General features: G+C 46.0%; 1 protein-coding gene and 1 pseudogene across 16 annotated transcripts in view; one reads left to right on the top strand and one right to left on the bottom strand.

Annotated features, from left to right (window-relative positions):
• The window catches only part of LOC145532136 (ninein-like protein), a 52,647-nt gene that overhangs the window by 8,466 nt on the left and 23,963 nt on the right, over nucleotides 1-20,218 (top strand). For 15 of the 16 annotated variants that reach the window (XM_081556580.1, XM_081556592.1, XM_081556591.1 and 12 more), the window contains one exon: nucleotides 8,191-8,294. The gene's annotated coding sequence lies outside the window, so the exon portion shown is untranslated. Of the gene's footprint in view, nucleotides 1-6,412; nucleotides 6,741-8,190; nucleotides 8,295-20,218 lie in introns of those variants that run through there. The other variant, XM_081556584.1, reaches the window with a different exon arrangement.
• LOC145530945 (6-phosphogluconolactonase pseudogene) lies at nucleotides 9,252-13,215 on the bottom strand (annotated as a pseudogene).

The raw sequence follows: 20,218 nt of genomic DNA, 5'->3' as shown, positions 1-20,218 counted from the left end.
ATGCCCTCTAAACTGTGAGAGACGAAGTATGGAATTTAGAAATGAACATCAGAGCTGAGCCTGGGATTTCGTGTTAAATACCTTAGTTCTTCTTGCAGCTCACCTAGACCATGGATGGAAAACTGAAGTGCTTATATTTCAGTTCAATTCAGTCGCTCAGTCGTGTCCGACTCTCTGCGACCCCATGAATCGCAGCACACCAGGCCTCCCTGTCCATCACCAGCTCCCGGAGTTTACCCAAACCCATGTCCATCGAGTCGGTGATGCCATCCAACCATCTCATCCTCTGTCGTCCCCTTCTCCTGCCTCCAATCCTTCCCAGCATCAGGGTCTTTACCAATGAATCAACTCTTCGCATGAGGTGGCCAAAGTATTGGAGTTTCAGCTTCAACATCAGTCCTTCCAATGAACACCCAGGACTGATCTCCTTTAGGATGGACTGGTTGGATCTTCTTGCAGTCCAAGGGACTGTCAAGAGTCTTCTCCAACACCACAGTTCAAAAGCATCAATTCTTTGGCACTCAGCTTTCTTCACTGTCCAACTCTCACATCCATACATGACCACTGGAAAAACCATAGCCTTGACTAGACGGACCTTTGTTGGCAAAGTAATGTCTCTGCTTTTAAATATGCTATCTAGGTTGGTCATAACCTTCCTTCCAAGGAGTACGCATCTTTTCATTTCATGGCTGCAATCACCATCAGCAGTTTGGAGCCCCCCAAAATAAAATCTGACACTGTTTCCACTGTTTCCCCATCTATTTCCCATGAAGTGATGGGACCAGATGCCATGATCTTAGTTTTCTGAACGTTGAGCTTTAAGCCAACTTTTTCACACTACTCTTTCACTTTCATCAAGAGGCTCTTTAGTTCTTCTTCGCTTTCTGCCATAAGGGTGGTGTCATCTGCATATCTGAGGTTATTGATATTTCTCCCGGCAATCTTGATTCCAGCTTGTGTTTGTTTCCTCCAGCCCAGCGTTTCTCATGATGTACTCTGCACATAAGTTAAATAAGCAGGGTGACAATATACAGCCTTGACGTACTCCTTTTCCTATTTGGAACCAGTCTGTTGTTCCATGTCCAGTTCTAACTGTTGCTTCCTGACCTGCATACAGGTTTCTCAAGAGACAGGTCAGATAGTCTGGTATTCCCATCTCTTTCAGAATTTTCCACAGTCTCTTGTGTTCTTTTGTTTCAACTGAGGTTTATTTAGGCTTTCTGTTTCTAGATGAGAAGGGGAGAAAGCTGAGAAATACTATGGAATTGACTTCACCCCAAAATATGTATCTCTAAATACCACAGAGATATCTTAATTTATAAGAGACAGAAGATATACAAGATAAAGAATTAGAGTCTAGGCTAAAGGCCATGCAGTGTTTATTGGAAAGGCAAAAGTTCAAATGCTTCTTCTGTGGATACTTCTTTTGAAGAGAAAAACTTCTCAGTTCCAGGCATTTCTGCCAAAATAGCCACGTTTTGACCAAATAATGATTACTCCCACCACCTTCAAGCTACTGCTGTTTTAATGATAGCGAATAACCTAAGAGCAGGCAGTCTTTCGGATAGCAGAGACCTGGTAAGAAAAGATGATATGGGTCATGCACATTCTTGGTCTTGTGGACTTACATTTGAAAACAAATTCAGATACATGTGGGAGAAGAATGTGAAAGGTGCCGTGAAGCAGAATTGGAGAGCTGTGGTGGGCTGAAGACTTTGGAATAGACTCATAAGGAAACAGGGACATGATACACAGGCAGAGAAGGCTAGACCTCGGAGGGCGATCAGAGAAGATGTGTCCAGGGGAGTAAGGATGCTGTGAGAAAAGCCAGCTAGCTCATGGCGGTGGTCGGGTGGGCAAGGGGTAGCTCTCCCTCAAGCTTCCTCTGCACGCGATAGTTTTCCAATTCCACTTCACATAAAGCTTTACCACAAACTCGCTTTTTCTTGAGTCACCATGAAGGAATCTCTGTTGTTTGCTGCCTCAAGTATAAAATTATAGCACTGCTTCTCAGTAACTGAAAGGAAACCAGAGGATGTTACTGGAAGGTCTGTGGTTCAATATAAACATACAGGGAGACCCTTTGTTGCCAAAATGTCTACAAAAAAGGTGCGAATTTCATGAGAGAAACTAAATAGAAGAGAATATTCTCCCTTACCAAAAAAGTTTGGTTTTCAAAAGGAAGCAAAAATTTAGAGGGACGAGGTTTTTGATAGCAATGTATTAATTCCAGAGATCTGCAGAAAATTGGTTTGCCTCTTTTAAATATCCCTATGCTCATATGCCTGGAAATTTATTATTTTCCTATAATATTTATTAATAACTCTATCAATACCTTTAAAACACCATGGTCTTTATTAATATCATTGGTTCTTAGTCTCTTATGACACTTATGGGAAAAAATCAAACATAACGCTGTCTGCATCTAACAGTGCATCTGGTCATTTGGCAACTACAGTACTGCACTTGTTAGATAAGGGCCGTTCAGTTTAGATGGGAAGTTTGCTTTCTCCTAAACAGCTCTAAGTCCATGAGGTGCTTGCATGTGTTTGCTCATCGTGAACATCCAGATGCAGAGCTCCAACTCCATCCTTACACAGTGAGCTGTTCCGGGTTCCTCTTTGAGGACAAAAGTCCTCAGCTGGACATGCAGTTTCTTTCTCTCGGTAGTTGGGGCTCTGTTCTCTGTGTTGTTTTGTGGCACCAAGAATGTGGGACCAATTTTCATAAAGTCAGGGGGCTCCATCCTTTCTTTCTCAATCTACACATCATCAAACTTGTCTCACAGTTTTAATCCTACCTGTAAATTGATGACTCTCAAACTTGAATCTCTACTCCAGACTTCCCTTGAAATCCAAACCAACATATCTATCTTCCTCCTAGACAATCTCTACTCAAATGTCCAAGAGGTAAATTGAAACTTAGTTTGCCCTAACTGAGTTCACCGTCTTGCTCAGACTCATTTTCCCTAAATAACAGTAACACAACAATAAAACACTATTTTGAATTTTGCATCTCATGTAAAGATTTCACCCAGTTAATTTTCTCTCCCTCACTCCCTTCTCTCTGTTTCAAGTCATTTTCGAATCCTGTTTATTTTCCTTTCTAAATTATAAGTTTTTCCATCTGAGGCAATCATGGAATGAATAGCAACCTGATGAAATCATCAAAAATAAGAATAAGGAAATAGAAGAAAAATATTGTAAAATAAGGTTCTACAGGCTTTACAGCAAGAACCTTATTTCATTCTTGATATTTGTAGTTGGTGTCTTCTCTTTTTATTTTTCTCCTTGGTCATTGTGGTTAGGGTTATTCAACTTTGTTATCTTTTAACAGAATCAGCATTTCTTTTCATCAATTTCCTCTACTGTTTTTCTCTTGACAGACTCATTGATTGCTGCTCTTCTTGCTTCTCTCTGGACTCATTTTCCTTCAACCTGAAGAACTTCCTTTAATTACTTTTGTAGTATGTATCTGCTACTAACAAATTTTCTCTTTTTTTTCTTCCCTAAAAACCTCTTTATTTTACATTATTTTGAAGGATATTTTCACTACATATAAAATTCTAGGATTCACTGGGCTTGAAATTCTCAATTTTTGTTTTCCTTTTAACATTAAAGATGTCATTCATTGTCTTCAGGCTTCTATAGTTACTGGTGAAGTTAAGTACATTTCTAACTTGTCTTTTGTAGATAATGTGTAGTTTTGCTCTCACTACTTCTAAGAAGTTATCTTTACTTGGTTTTCAGAAGTTTGATGACTGTTGACAGACATGGCTTTGTGTTTATTTTGCGGTTTGATAAGCTGCTTGAATCTGTGGCCTGAATTCCTTGACCAATTTTGGCAATTCTTTGACCATTATCTCTTCAAATACTTCCTGATTCTTCATAGGTCTTAGAAGGTTTTATTATATGCTGGACGTTATGCATAAGAAAATCATAGAAACTAAAATCAGTGTTCCTTTCAACAGAAGACAGCTTGCTTTTCCCTCTGTTGGGCAGATAGGATATGGGGCAGACCACCTTGATCCAAGAGCGAGATCCAAGAGCCACTGAGCGAGACTGGTGTTCAGTGACATCTTTAATTAGACAAAGTCTTCCTCTAATTACAGATTTCTTTGGACAAGACCTGTGATGTGTTTGTAGCTTTGTCTTCATTCTAGTGGGGCTTTGCCTTCCAAGCACCTGTTCCCAAGAGAGGCTGTGGGACATTTCTGTGAGCTCTTTCTAGCCCACCATGCCCCCTCAACACTTAGCAAACACCCCACATGGGAAACCAGCCCTGCATCTGGGGTACTTATAGATTCTAATCTGTCATACCTGCCTATGTGTGAGGTTCTCCACTGATTTCCCTTCCCCCTAGAAGAGTCTCCTGCTGATGCCTCCCCAATCTTCAGCCTTGCCTAGACTTGACAGTTGCTTCCAGAGGAGTGAACAGTTGGCCACCTCAGCGCATCTAGGAAGAGCTCCTCCATCTCTGTAAATTTAGTTCTTTGCTTCTATTTAAAAAAAGATTTTTAAAAATTTATGTATGTTTTTAGCTGTTTCAGTAGAGGTTATGGCTTTCTGCCATCTACTATATCCTATCTGGTAGCAGAACTCAAAAAATTTTAGTGGCTACTAGAAAAATGTTAAGCTCCTCAGTCTGACAACCAAGACATCACAATCTTAACCTCCATTTTTGGAATTAGACACCAATCACTCCGATCCTGAAATTCTCTGGTCCACACCGTGTTCACTGAATACCCTTTTATTTTTCTGGCTTTATGACTTTTTGCTCATCTCACCCTAGCTTTTAGGACGTCCGTCCTCTTTCCATACATCAATACTTACTAGTCTCTGATGCATTCTCAGACTAGCCTGCAGTGATATCTTGTTCAGTCTAAATTTTTGAAGCACTAATTGTTTCATATATTTTCTAGTGAATCATTCTCCCCTCCTTGTGATATTTCATTTATTTCTTGTATGACTATTTAATTTTTCATGCTATATTGCTCTTTTTTTCCCTCAACTGTAAAGTTTCTAAATGTCAACAACCCTGCTCCATTCAGATCTCTATTCCTCGTAGTGCCTAGCACACAGAAGAGTAATCCCTAAAAAGTATTTATCAAATCAAATACTGACCTATTTTCTTTATGTACACTTTAGTCTGAATAAGTTTCTAAACCAAGGCTGCTGGGGGCAGATATATTTCCGTCTAAGAGTCACCAGTTCCATGGAGCCACATCTCCAGAATCTAGATGACGCCCTTCTCACCATCTTGTAGTTTTTTGTTTTTAGTCATACCCCATTTCCATCTGCCCTCTATTCTCTAACTGTTAAGGTTATAGTGAGAGGCTCTTCCCACTGGGATTCCTCTTCAGCTACAGATCTGTCCTTATGGAGGGATCTACAGAGCCTGTAGGGTGGTTATCACACAGGATGGTAACACGTCCCCTTGGCCCATGGGTTTTCTTCTCTCGTGCCCCCAGCCCGGAAATACAAGGATAACTTTTCCTCACTAGGAAAGATCAGGGGAGAGGAGGCCAGAAGGAACCCAGGAATCCCCAACATTGGGTTATGGGAGTAGAAGTGCATGAATCTATAGGAAGCCCAGGTAATGAGAAGCCAGAACTAGTATTGGATGTGTGAGTGTGTGTGTGCGTGTGTGTATGTTACATGTAAAAAGTCAAGGCATCAAGGATTATCAGTATTATTGTATTTCAAGTGAACTTTACGGAGAAAAAAAGAAGAAAATCTTACTATGGTTGTTTAAAAGACCCAGTACAAACATTTCACCAGTTTTATGTCAAATTATTATGTAATACATTATCTCCTATGCATACCAATTAATATATATCTTAGCAATTACTATATGCTGTATTAGAGTATAAAAATATATTTGTTCACTGTATGTGAAAATCTTTGTGAAAGTTGCTCAGTCGTGTCCGACTCTTTGCAACCCTATACAGTCCATGGAATTCTCTAGGCCAGAATAGTGGAGTGAGGAGCCTTTCCCTTCTCCAGGGGATCTTTCCAACCGAGGTCTCCCACATTGCAGGTGGATTCTTGACCAGCTGAGGGACAAGGGAAGCCCAAGAATACTGGAGTGGGTAGCCTATCCCTTCTCCAGCAGATCTTCCTGACCCAGGAATCGAACCGGATTCTTTACTAACTGAGCTATCAGGGAAGCCCTGATATGGTCACTGTATGTGTTGTCTTAAAAATTTGTTCCTTGTATGGTGTCTTATATGCTCACAGCTTTAAAAAAAAAAAAAAAAAAAGCGGCCGGAGGAGCGTTCCAGCTCCTGCGAAGGCGGAGGAGTCTCGCCGTCGCCTCAGCTCCGCGCGCTCCGAGCCGCCCGGCTCCCGCCCCTCACGCGCTCCCTTCGAGCCCGCGGCGTCCCCGGCACGGGCGGAGGGCGCGGGGTCGATGCGAGGGCGGGCGGGTGCCCGGGCGCGCCGCGCACTTGCTTGCGGTGCAGGGGGCGGTGCGCGCCCTCCGCTTCTGGGCGGGGACCAGCGCCGCGCTCCGCACGCCCGGAGGAGGTGGAAGAGGCGGGGCGGCCGGGTCCCAGCCCCCTTGAACTTCTCGGCGGCGGTGGCGACTGCGGCGCCGCGAGCTGGTGGCCGGCGTCTGGGGAGGTCCGGGTCCCAGATCCCGCACGAGGTGTGGACCGGGCCGCTCCCGTCCGCCTCTCCCCAGTGCGCGCCGAGCCCGCGCCGCCTGGCTGCACGTCCCGGACACTTCTGCGGCGCCAGGTGGGTGCTCGGAGCTTGGCGCCCGGGGGCGGGAAGGCTCTTCCACCGCGGGTGGGGGTGGGGAGCGGAGCAAGACGGCGCAGTGGGGTTGAGGGGCTCCGAGCGGCCGGGCACGACTCGGTTCCCGGCAACTTCAGGACGCGGGCGCTCGGCGAAGCTCGGAGACCTCTGGCCGGGCAGGCTCCGTGGGTCCCAGTGGTTTGGGGGAGAGGCATTCGGGGACGCTTGAGCGTGGGGGAACTCCACCGACTTGGGGAATCTTCGCGTTGGGGGCTTTCTAGGTAGAAAACGGGCTGACAGCAGCTAGTGGGCTCGGGCATCGGAAGGTCCGGCCGCTTGGCAAATGGGTTGCGAGCGCCTAGAGCGCCAAGGGCTGCGCGACGCGCCCGCCGTGGCCAGTGGGAGTGCGGGACCGGGACGTAGCGGGGGCGCGGAGACCGCCAGGCGGCGGGTACTTGGAGGAGGAGTGCGCTCCAGGGACGGCTGGTGCGAGCGAGGGAGGGGGACGCACAGGCCTAGGGCCCCGCTCTGGCCGCCTCCCTTCGGCCCAGAGTCGCCGCCTCAGGTCGGAAACAGCAGCACATTTGCGGATGGCATTAGGCCAGGCCCTTACTGCTTTCTCCAGATGGAAAGAAGTCACCGACCCACCCCCCGGACACCAGCTCGCCAAGGCGCCCGCGAGGCGAAACGAGAGGCGAGGGTGACCACGGCTTTTCGGCTTTTCCAGGCTCGACCCATCCTGATTTCCTTGCAAACCGTCGGGAGGACTCCGAGGAAAGCCCCCGCTGCCCTCCAGCCTCCCGCTGGCTTGCCCTCACCTACTTTTAGGAGACTGTGCTCATTGGCTTCTCCAAGGCTGTACCCTCTGAACCCCTCCTCACTCAGCTCTCTGGCTGCAGGGCGGGGGCTCCGAGGAGGATGAACGGTGTCTTCTGGTGAGGAAAGCCTCGAACTAGCAGAAGACCTGCATTCCAGTCCTAGAATGGTCACTGTCTTTTGGTGTGATCTTAGGCCAGGTTCCTTCCCCTCTCTGGGTTGGCTTAGTAGGGCTTAGACTCATTTGTGCCTGAAGTAGCAGAAGCTGGCAGGTGCCCTAACCCTTGGGTCCACGCTGGCTTCCCTGAGTTGGATGCCAATAGCCACACCCTGCTGCTGACAGATGAGCTGGGCAGTGGTTGGTGCAGAGATGGCTTGGCTTTTGGAGGGCTGGAGGTATGGGCTGCACCGTGCAGGCGGGTCTAGGTGCCCTCCTGACTTTGACATGGACTCCTCCTAAAGAGAGCTCCAGACAGCCTGTATTCTACAGTAGGTAGTTCCATCCAGGGCCAACACAAAGCTTTCCAACACAGTATGTGGGGCTCAGGGTTCCTCCCTCTGTTGATCTGGTAAGTCATGAGTGTTGCCACTGCAGGGTCTGGAGCTGAATGGAAATCAAATCTTTCCTCTTTAGGCTGCAAGTGAGACATCCCGAGGAGACCCGACCCCATGGCTTCCTGGAAGAGCCCCTGGTGGCTGCTAATGTGGCTGGTCTTCATGCACTCTGCCCTCCTGCAGGTAATAAGATGGGGAAGAGGAATGGTAAGCATCCCTCCCTTTACTTAGTATTATTCTAAATCACGTAAGATGTGGCATGCTGCTGCTAAGTCGCTTCAGTCATGTGGAGTCTGTGTGACTCCATAGACGGCAGCCCACCAGGCTCCTCCGTTCCTGGGATTCTCCAGGCAAGAACACTGGAGTGGGTTGCCATTTCCTTCTCCGATGCATGAAAGTAAAAAGTGAAAGTGAAGATGCTCAGTCGTGTCCGACTCTTAGCGACCCCATGGACCGCAGCCTACCAGGCTCCTCCGTCCATGGGATTGTCCAGGCAAGAGTACTGGAGTGGGTTGCCATTGCCTTCTCCGAAGATGTGGCATGACTGATGTTAACTGCATACCAAAGAAATCTAATTTTGTTTCTTACCTCCAGCAAATGATATTTCTCGTTGCCTTAGCTGTAAGAATAATCCAATCCCTTGCGTCCTCTCTGAGTCCTAATACCACAGTGGATACTATATACAAGGGGTGACTTGGGGCTGCGATGGATCCTGTCTGTTTCAGTCTGGAATGGCTGTCTGCATGTGCCCTGGAGAGGCACCTGGCTGCTGGAGGCCAGGTTCTGGCCTTAGTTCAGCCACTAAATAAGTATTCTGTGTGTACCTCTATCAACACATAGTACGCTGTTTTGTAGTTCTTTTTGCTCTTTCTTTTTTCCTGTCTTCCCTTTTTTCCCTTTCCCTACCTCTGTCTTTCTTTATACACACGAATACTCTTTCTAATAACCGAGTCACCTAGAGTCACGGCACATAGCCTGAGCCTCCTGGCAGCACTGGTGGCCACACCCTTTCAGCTTCCACTGGCACAACACTGCTTTTCTAAAATAAAGTCTGTAATGGGCTGGCAGGGAGTCCCAGCCCCGGAAGGCCTCTGCCTACTCGGGCTGTGCAGTCTCAGCTATAGCATCTCTCGGTGCCAATTACAAAGTGGAATACTTCTTGAGAGGTTAGGTCAGGAGTTGGGATGCTGCCTCTTCCGGGAACCGGCAAAGTCTCCCCGTGCAAAGCTGGACCAGGGTGTTGGAGACCGGTTTTCCTCCTCATCCTCCCAAATGTGCTTTAGAATGGCTGCCTTGCCCGCTCCACTGGCCACGAAGATGACAGTTCTAGCTGCGTTCAGCAGGGAAGTGTGAGGGTCCCACGCTGCCGCGGTGTCTGGGGGAATTGCTGATGGGGGTGACTCCTGATCATGCAGGAGATTGGGGTCTGGGAAGGGTGAGCAGGGGGCTGCCATCAGGATCTACACCCAGAATCAGCAGATCGAAAACCGGAATGGAATCCCTTAGGAAGGCCAGTCTCAGCTTCAGCCGCCGCCTCCATGGGCAGCTTGGGGTCAATGGTGATCCCTTGGGCTGTGGGGCTGGGCTGCATGGCGAGCAGGTGGGTCCTGTAGAGGCCGTCTGGGCTTTTGGATTGCTGGAGGGGAAGGGCACGAGGTGCTCGTTGGAGAAGCCCAACGTCCAGTGACAAAGGCTGGCGCACGTGGTGGGCGAGGCAGCAGTGGCCCATTGCTCACAGCCCCCGCATCCAGATGAGGATGCCAGCAACAGGCCAAGTGCAAAGCTACCCACTGTACTACTGGTTGTGCCAGCAACCAACCCAGCTCCTGCGGGCTCCGGAAGATGGAGCGGAGGCCACCAATACGCCTGCCCTATGCAGCCTTTCTTTAGTCTCTTGTCTTTCCCACCAGTCTGGGGGGGACAGCTCTAACACTGTATCATCATATACTTCCTGGGCATACGCCAACAAAGGAAGGAAGCTTGCCTTGCCTGAGAGGTACTAGGGAATAGCTGAGACTGTGTCAAAGTTGATGGTACCGTCTCCATCTCGTGAGGGCAGCCTCTACTCAATTCCACCCATCATTGCCAAATGAGAGTGCACAGTCAGGATTGCTGGATCATTTTGCTGCTCAAGATTGCTGGTTATCCCGATGTCCTAAGCGATCTCCCAGTTTTTAAAGGGTTGAAAGCCAGACATATATATTTGTAGACTGGATTCAGCCAAGCAGTTTGTTTATGATTTAGGCGCTAACTCGTGTCGGACTCTTTGCAACCCTATGGACTGTAGCCTGTCAGGCTCCTCTGTTCATGGGATTTCTCAGGCAAGAATACTGGAGTGGGTTGTCTGTCATTCCCTTCTCCAGGGGATCGTCCCAGCCCAGGCATCAAACCCGGGTCTCTTGCATTGCAGGCAGCCTGCTGCATTGCATGTGGATTCTTTACTGACTGAGCCACCAGGGAAGATGCAGAGCAAGATTTGTTGGCAGTCCAGTGGTTGGGACTTCGCCTTCCACTGCACGGGATGTGGGTTCGATCTCTGGTAGGGGAGCTAGGATCCCACATGCCCTGTGACTGAAAGACCAAAACATAAAACAGAAGCAGTTTTGTAACAAATTCAATGACGACTTTAGAAATGGTCCGCATGAATAAAACCTTTAAAAAATAATGAAGTGCAGAGCACATTAAGTATTTTGTCCTGAGAGCTGCTGCAAGCCCATCCTGCACCCTGTGTGAATTAGAACATGCTGGTCCATTCGGTATCTTGTGTGAATTAGAACAAGGCAACCCCTCCCTGATCACGTAGCTTGTCATCACATGGCTTAGTGGCCTCTGTACTCTCAGGGTCTGGCAAAGGGCCTGATGCTTAATAAGGCTCTAACATCTCTTAGATGGGCTTGTGCACAAAAATGAAGAGACACACCCTGAGAGAGATTCGTCAGACCTCTCTGCTTCGCATCTCACTCTCGGACTTAGTGTTTCTCAGGCCCCTTTCAGCTCCAGTGTCCCATGATTTCTGTGACTCACACCGAACTGGTTAGTGAGGTACATCTTCTCCCCCGTTATGCACTTGACTGATGCTACCTCATCCACATTTTAATAGATAGCTTTTATTAGAACAGATGTAAATCTTTTCAGGGTAATCTTAGGATTTCTGTGGTCAGCGAGGTGTAGCGTTGGGGCACGGTGGGTGGAGACTTTCTTTTCCAGCTCATCAGCTCTGAAACAGATTTGTTCCTGGTCAAATGGGGCTGAGGCTTCACGGCACAGCGTTTCGTTTTGTCTTCTCCCACCCTATAAAATTAAAATGAGCTTTGAGGCAGTCTGTTGACCTTTGGCCAAGGGCAGTGTCTTCCCAGCTTGCATCACTCACTGACCTCTTTTGGATTTTTCCATATCTGTGTGGCTTGGCGGTGTTGTTTCCATGTATGGGACAGTGTGTGCACAGGAGGTTGTAAATGGAGATTTCAGGCTAGTTGTCTTTATCATTTGCAGCATCAGCTGTTGGAATCCCAGCTGCACCACTTCAAGGCCTATTATACAAACATCTCTGCATCTCAGTGTCCACATTTGTAGAGAGGGGGTGCCTACCTCAGAGATTTTTCTGGAGGAGTCAATCCATTGTGAACGGGAAAAAAAGCTGTCTGGCATGACTTCCCAGGTGGCTCAAAGGTAAAGAATCCGCCTGCCAGTATAGGAGATGTGGGTCTGATTCCTGGGTCAGGAAGATCCCCTGGGGAAGGAGATGACAGCCCACTCCAGTATTCTTGCCTGGAGAATGCCATGGACAGAGGAGCCTGGCAGACTACAGTCCATGGGGTCACAAAGAGTCAGACACGACTGAGTGACTAAACAACAACGTGTAATAAATGCCCTTGATATATTAACCTTTTGAAACAAATGTTGTTGTTGTTCAGTCACTGAGTCGTGTCTGACTCTGCGACTCCATGGAGTGCAGCATGCTAGGCTTCCCTGTCCTTCACTATCTCCCGGAGCTTGCTCAAACTTGTGTCCATTGAGTCGGTGATGCCATCCCACCATCTCATCCTCTGTCATCCCCTTCTCCTCCTGCTCTCAATCTTTCCCAGCATCAGGGTCTTTTCCAGTGAGTCGGCTCTTTGCCTCAGGTGACCAAAGTATTGGAGCTTCAGCTTCAGCATTAGTCCTTCTAGTGGATATTCAGGGTTGATTTCCTTTAGGATTGACTGATTTGACGTCCTTCAAACAATCCAGGTGCTTGTAATTTCTGCTTGGAAACTGTAGGGGACACCCGAGAGGCATCGGCTGAGAAGGGAGAATGCTGCAGAGGCTGGAAGGAGGTGGGATTTGATCTTCTCAGGGAAGGTTCCTGCAGCTGTGGGTGGTCCCATCACAGGGCCTGGGTGAATGTTATAGAGAAGGCTAGGTCAGTTTCCACTCCTGCCTGAAGGTTGGACACTTGGTTATCTCCTTCGTGCCAGCCTGGATTTGTTTCAAAACTGCCCCTCCTCTGAGGATTTGGTTGTCTGGGGGACCCTTGGAGTCTTCTTTTAAAAATTAAAAAAAAAAAATTGGGGGGGGCCACACCACATGGCATGTAGGATCTTAGTTCCTTGACCAGGGATTGAACCCATGCCCCCTGCATTGGAAGCATAGAGTCTTAATTAATCACTGGACAGCCAGGGAAGTCCCCTTGGGGTCGTCTTGAGTCTCTCTCAGACGGTAAGAGCGTCTGCCTACAAGGCGGGAGAACCAGGTTCGATCCCTGGGTTGGGAAGATCCCCTGGAGGAGGGCATGGCAACCCACTCCAGTATTCTTGCCTGGAGAATTCCATGGACAGAGGAGCCTTGTGAGCTACAGCCATGGGGTCGCAAAGAGTCAGACACGACTTCGCGACTAAACAACAGCAACAACAAGTGAACGTTTTTGATCACTGATTTGAATGCATGGGTTTCCGACTCTTTGCGACCGTATGGGCTGCAGCCCAGCAGGCTCCTCTGTCGTGGGATTTCCCAGGCAAGAATACTGGAGTGGGCTGCCATTCCCTCCTCCAGGCGATCTTCCTGACCCGAGGACTGAACCAGCGTCTCCTGCCCTGGCAGGCGGATTCCTTACCATCTGAGCCATCGTCTGCCTCTGACTCTTTCTAAAAGCTACTTACTTCCAGGGTTCTGCTGTTCGCCCTCTTCTCTGTCCCCCCACATGCTCTCCCCCAGCAGCCTCAATCACTCTGCTGGTTTTTCTCTCCAGAGGCTCCTGCCTGGGGTTATCACCTGAGGAACCAGGTCTCATAGTGATTCAGGCTTTCAAAGATAGGCTTTTAATATTCTCTTCAAATAGGATTATATCTACATCGAAAAGATAAGAAAGTGTATTTTTACATCAACTGTTAAATGTGAACATTGGAAATAAAACACAATTGTGATACCTTCCTTCCCCTTCCCCTCCCTCCCTCCTTTTCTTTCTCCCTTCCTTCCTTTTTTCCTTTCGTTCTTTCTCTTTCTTCCTCTCCCTCGTGTTCTCTCTCTCTTCCTTCCGTCCTCCTTTCCTCCCTCCCTCCCTCCCTCCCGTTTTCTTTTTTCTCTCTCTCTCCCTTTCTTTCTTCCTCCCTCCCTTCCTCCCTTCTCTCTCTTTCTTCCTTTCTTCTTGGTGACCTCACTACAACGGAAGAGGCCCAGTATCTCTGAGAGGTTTCTCCCTGCCTCTTCCATGAGCTGCAGATCAATATATCCATGAACTGCTGCATGCTTCCACCAGAATGTTCCTTGGAGGCCTCAGTACTTCCTAAACAGAAGTCATCCCCCCCCCCCCCAGCTCTGTCTCAGTGCCCGGATTCTCCATGTTCTGCTCATTTGACCCAGACTCCCGGGATCTCTCTGGAGACCTTCTCTGTTGCCCCTGCCCCATACCCCTCAACTTCCCTTTTTCCATCTCAGAAATGGTTCTTCATTCGATTTTGTCCTCTTGGTTTCCACTGACACTAGATTTGAAGAGTAGGATATTTGACAGCATGGAGTGTGAAGTAAGGATGAACAAAGTTAGTCTGTGGCTACACTGGAGAGGACCTTGCCGAGCATGCTAAATAAAGAAATGATAAAGAGGGCTTGGCTTAATGGGCAGTACGGAAGCCTTGGGCATTGACCAGGAGGTGATGGGAGAGACACTATTAAGACTCCATTGGAGGGACTTCCCTGCTGGTCCAGTGGCTAAGACTCCACACTCCCAGTGCAGGGGGTCCAGATTCACTCCCTGGTTGGGGAACTGGATCTCACATACCACAATGAAGAGCTCGCATGCTGCAACTAAATATCCCAGATCCCGTGTGCTGCAACTAAGAGCTGAAACAGTCAAAGAACTAACTAAATATTTTAAAAATTTTAGAAGGACTCCATTGGACCACTAGGAGCACATTCGAGTCAGAGATACTTGGAACGTTGTTGGTACCAGTGCAGGTTGGTAATGATGAGAACTTTAACTGTTTACAAGAGTGCATGGAGTGGGAGATGGGAGTTAAGTGGGGAGAGGGGTGGGGGAGTTAGTCATTGACCAGAGGGGTGATTCTGGGCACCATTTTAGAGCTTGAAAGGATAGAACTTGACTAGTGATTATGTGGGATTGAGAGAGAACAAAGGAAGTATGGAAGATTCCTTTAGGTTTTGAGCTTGCTTTAGGAACACAGGGAGGTGAAAATTCACCCCAATCTTGGGAAATTGTCAGTTATGTTTGAAAGAGTCCTCTTGCGGCAAGCTGTGAATTGCAAAAGGTGAGGCACTGAATAAAGAAAATAGGTAATACTCTTTGAGAAGGGAACAGGATCATTAGAAAGGTTTTAAGGAGCACAGTGAACACTTCAGTATATATGCATTCCAAAGGGAAGCAGTCAGGAGAAAGGGAGGGATTAAGGATCCAAGAGGAAAAAACCAATTATATGCAACAGTTTCATAACAGGAAAAAAAAAACAGGCAGGCAGTGTTTCCCCTCCACATTGCAAATGGGTCTCAAAGCAGCAAAGCTAACATCTTGTGGAAACCACATTTCAAGGTCTATGATTGTGATTGCTCTCAGTTTATTTTTAGAAAGATGCTAATTTCCATTCATAGCATGGAAGCATAAAGCAATTTCCTCTCCAAGTATTGTATGCAATTATTTTCTGGGATTTGTCAGTACTGAACAGCTCCAGCCAATGTATGCCATAAATTATTGTGGTCAAATACTCAGAAATGCATTTGTTCCCTAAGCCTTCATTTATAAATATAATCGCATGTTATGTTGAAAAAAATTTTTAAAAAGGAAGAATAAGTATTTTATTAATAAAAGCTCATTGTTAGTATTAAAGGACTCTGAATTCCCTTCACTCTCTCTTTTGAAATTTCCATTTTTTTCTCCTGATTTAAAAGCACAAAACATACTCATTATAAAAAAATGTGGAAAACACAGGAAAAGGAGAAAGATGAATAAAATCACCTTCCATTCTAACAGCTGTTAGGATTTTGTTGTATATCTTTCCAATATGCTTAGTAGTAGCGTATATATGTATCTTTTAAAAAGTGATTACACTGCATTTGGATAACTTTGTAAAGATTCAACAATATAAGGCATATGTCTGTGTATTAGATATTTTTATATTTATTATCACATAATAATATTTAATGTCTTCATAATATTGCATCATTTGGTGTGCTATATTTCATTAACTAATTCTTGACTGCTGAACATTTAAATTCATTAGTTTTTTTGAAGTTGCAAATAACGCCACTATGAAAATATGTTTGCAGATCCATCTTTGCTCATATTTGTGATTATTTTCTTTGAATACATTTCTAGAAAAATGTATTTGTTGAAGCAAAATCGTGGGTTCAAAAACTACATGCAGTTGTAAGACCTTTGATTTATGCTAGCAAATTGCTTTTCATGGGACTTCCCTGGTGGTTCAGTGGCTAAGACTGGAAGCTCCCAATGTGGGGGCCCATGTTTGATACCTGGTCAGGGAAATAGATCCCAAATGCCACAACTAAATATACCGCACGTCACAATGAAGACTGAACGTAGCTTGTGTCACAACTAAGACTCGGCACAGCCAAATGAATAAATAAATATATTTTTTTTAAATTGCCTTTCAGAAAGCACCTATAAAAATGTCATCTTACTTCACAGTAGTTGGCAGTATAAGATTTAAGGAAATCTTAGTAGTGAGAGATACTTAAAAACACTTTAGGGCCATTTGTATTACTGCTTTTGTGTATGGTCTCTTTGGGGCATTAGAAATAGAATAAAACATTTTATTTTCATATTTTTGCCCATTTTTCAACTGAGAATTTCTCATTAACCTGTGTGTGCCTTTTATAGATAAAGAATATTAGTCTTTTGTCCTTAATATGTTGCAGATGATTTCTCTGTTGTATCATTAATATTTTCATTTTATTTATTTTTTTTTTGATGAACTGACACTTAAAATTTTCAAGTTACTTACTCTAGAGGTCTCTCTTTCTAAAATATTGATTGATTGATTTGGCTGCGTTGAGACTTAGCTGTGGCACACAGGTTCTTCCTTGCTGCTCGTTGCCTCAAGTCATGTGGGGTCTTAGTTCCCCAACCGGGGATCAAACCTGTGTCCCCTGCATTGCAAGGCCAATTCTTAACCACTGGACCATCAAGGAGGTCCCAAGGGGTTTCTTGAGTGTCTCACAACTGCTGAATTTTGAAAATAAAAGGAAGATGTGACTCGAGAGAAAAGGAAAGAGCATCTTTAATAAGAGAAGGAGTCAGGCAGCAACACGGTATGGAAGCTGTTGACTAGTCTGGCTCATTCCCTGTCTCACACCGCATGTCCTTCTCCTGCTGTTCTTCAGCAAACAGTTGATCCTAGGACAGAAATACAGTGAATGCAATGCAATAAGCAACTGGGGACGTGCTTTGGGTACAGAATGAGGAATCTGGGAGATGAACTAGAAAACACACATGATTAAATATAAATGGTAACAAAGGAGACCTCACAAACATATAATTAATATTTCTCAATAAGAACAGAAACAATTCAGCAACATAATCAAATAAAACTTTTCTCACTCTTTTTCTTCAGTTCAGTTCAGTTCAGTTCAATTCAGTCGCTCAGTCATGTCCGACTCTTTGCGACCCCATGAATTGTAGTACGTCACGCCTCTCTGTCCATCACCAACTCCCAGAGTCTACCCAAACCCATGTCCATCGAGTCGGTGATGCCATCCAACCATCTCATCCTCTGTCGTCCCCTTCTCCTCCCACCCCCAATCCTCCCCAGCATTAGGGTCTTTTCCAATGAGTCAACCCTTCGCATGAGGTGCCCAAAGTATTGGAGTTTCAGCTTCAACATCAGACCTTCCAATGAACACCCAGGATTGATCTCTTTTAGGATGGATTGATTGGATCTCCTTGCAGTCCAAGGGACTCTCAAGAGGCTTCTCCGACACCACAGTTCAAAAGCATCAATTCTTCGGCACTCAGCCTTTTTCACCGTCCAACTCTCACATCCATTCATGACCACTGGAAAAACCATAGCCTTGACTAGACGGACTTTTGTTGGCAAAGTAATGTCTCTGCTTTTAAATATGCTATCTAGGTTGGCCATAACCTTCCTTCCAAGGAGTAAGCGTCTTTTAATTTCATGGCTGCAATCACCATCAGCAGTGATTTTGGAGCCCCCAAAAATAAAATCTGACACTGTTTCCACTGTTTCCCCATCTATTTCCCATGAAGTGATGGGACCAGATGCCATGATCTTAGTTTTCTGAACGTTGAGCTTTAAGCCAACTTTTTCACTCTCCTCTTTCACCTTCATCAAGAGGCTCTTTAGTTCTTCTTCACTTTCTGCCATAAGGGTGGTGTCATCTGCATATCTGAGGTTATTGATATTTCTCCCGGCAATCTTGATTCCAGCTTGTGTTTCTTCCAGCCCAGCATTTCTCATGATGTACTCTGCATAGAAGTTAAATAAGCAGGGTGACAATATACAGCCTTGACGTACTCCTTTTCCTATTTGGAACCAGTCTGTTGTTCCACGTCCAGTTCTAACTGTTGCTTCCTGACCTGCATACAGGTTTCTCAAGAGACAGGTCAGATGGTCTGGTATTCCCATCTCTTTCAGAATTTTCCACAGTTTATTGTGATCCACACAGTCAAAGGCTTTGGCATAGTCAATAAAGCAGAAATAGATGTTTTTCTGGAACTCTCTTGCTTTTTCGATGATCTAGCGGATATTGGCAATTTGATCTCTGGTTCCTCTGCCTTTTCTAAAACCAGCTTGAACATCTGGAAGTTCACGGTTCACGTATTGCTGAAGCCTGGCTTGGAGAATTTTGAGCATTACTTTACTAGCATGTGAAGTGAAGTGAAGTGAAGTCGCTCAGTCGTGTCCGACTGTTTGCGACCCCATGGACTGTAGTCCACCAGGCTCCTCCATCCATGGGATTCTCCAGGCAAGAATACTGCATGTGAGATGAGTGCAATTGTGCGGTAGTTTGAACATTCTTTGGCATTGCCTTTCTTTGGGATTGGAACGAAGACTGACCTCTTCCAGTCCTGTGGCCACTGCTGAGTTTTCCAAATTTGCTGGCATATCGAGTGCAGCACTTTCACAGCATCACCTTTGAGGATTTGAAATAGCTCAACTGGAATTCCATCAACTCCACTAGCTTTGTTCGTAGTGATGCTTTCTAAGGCCCACTTGACTTCACATTCCAGGATGTCTGGCTCTAGGTGAGTGATCACACCATCATGATTATCTGGGTCATGAAGATCTTTTTTGTACAGTTCTTCTGTGTATTCTTGCCACCTCTTCTTAATATCTTCTGCTTCTGTTAGGTCCATACCATTTCTGTCCTTTATCGAGCCCATCTTTGCATGAAATGTTCCTTTGGTATCTCTAATTTTCTTGAAGAGATCTCTAGTCTTTCCCAATCTGTTGTTTTCCTCTATTTCTTTGCACTGATTGCTGAGGAAGGCTTTCTTATCTCTCCTTGCTATTCTTTGGAACTCTACATTCAGATGGGAATATCTTTCCTTTTCTCCTTTGCTTTTCGCTTCTCTTCTCTTCCCAGCTATCTGTAAGGCCTCCTCAGACAGCCATTTTGCTTTTTTGCATTTCTTTTCCATGGGGATTTTCTTGATCCCTGTCTCTTGTACAATGTCACGAACCTCTGTCCATAGTTCATCAGGCACTCTGTCTATCAGATCTAGTCCCTTAAATCTGTTTCTCACTTCCACTGTATACTCATAAGGGATTTGATCTAGGTCATACCTGAATGACCACTGGAGTGGGTAGCCTTTCCCTTCTCCAGGGGATCTCCCCAACTCAGGAATCGACCGGGGTCTCCTGCATTGCAGGTGGATTCTTTACCAACTGAGCGATCAGGGAAGCCCTTGTTAAAACATCACTAAAGCAAACTGCTGTTGTCATAAGCCCACATATTTGTCATTACACCCCACGCTTTTGTGTCTCTTGAAATGTTCCTTGCAGATCAACTTGACCATCAAAACGCAGTAATACTTTCAAGTTTCAAGAACTATCTTTTCAAGGCTGAAGTGGTAAAAAAAAAACCACAATTCAGCCGGTTTCTCTCTGACCCTCTCTAGCAGTTTTACACATGCACATGTACCCAAGAAACATACATTTGGTTGGGAGACTGGGACTGACACATACACACTACACACTACTGTGTATAAAACAGATGACTAATGAGGGCCAGCTGTAGAGCACAGGGAACTCAACATTCTGTAACAGCCCATATGGAAAAACTTTTTAAAACGAGCGGATATTCATATATACATGTAACTGATTCACCTTGCTGCACACCTGACACTATTGTAAATCAACTGTACTCCAATAAAAATCGAGGGAAGAACGGAAGGAAGAGACACAAACACTTGGCTATAGACTGGCCTAGAATAATGCAGTAATTTTGAGATAAATGTCACTTCGGAACCCAAAGCATAGGGTAGAAAAATCAGGATATTGTCATTATCCTCAAATTCAAAACAATTAGGAGCCCGGTGGCGGCAGGACGCACGCACTGGCCAAGCCCACCGCTGGCGCCTCGCAGCTTTCTCCGGGCGCCCCGCCGGCCCCAAGCGGAGGGGGCCTGGGTTCGACCGCCAG

Source organism: Giraffa tippelskirchi, chromosome 13 (assembly GCF_054371585.1).
Source record: "Giraffa tippelskirchi isolate mGirTip1 chromosome 13, T2T-mGirTip1v1.2.pri, whole genome shotgun sequence".
NCBI classification, from domain to species: domain Eukaryota; kingdom Metazoa; phylum Chordata; class Mammalia; order Artiodactyla; family Giraffidae; genus Giraffa; species Giraffa tippelskirchi.
The sequence above is the reverse complement of the archived record's forward strand: the minus strand, read 5'-3'. Positions and strand labels throughout refer to the sequence as shown.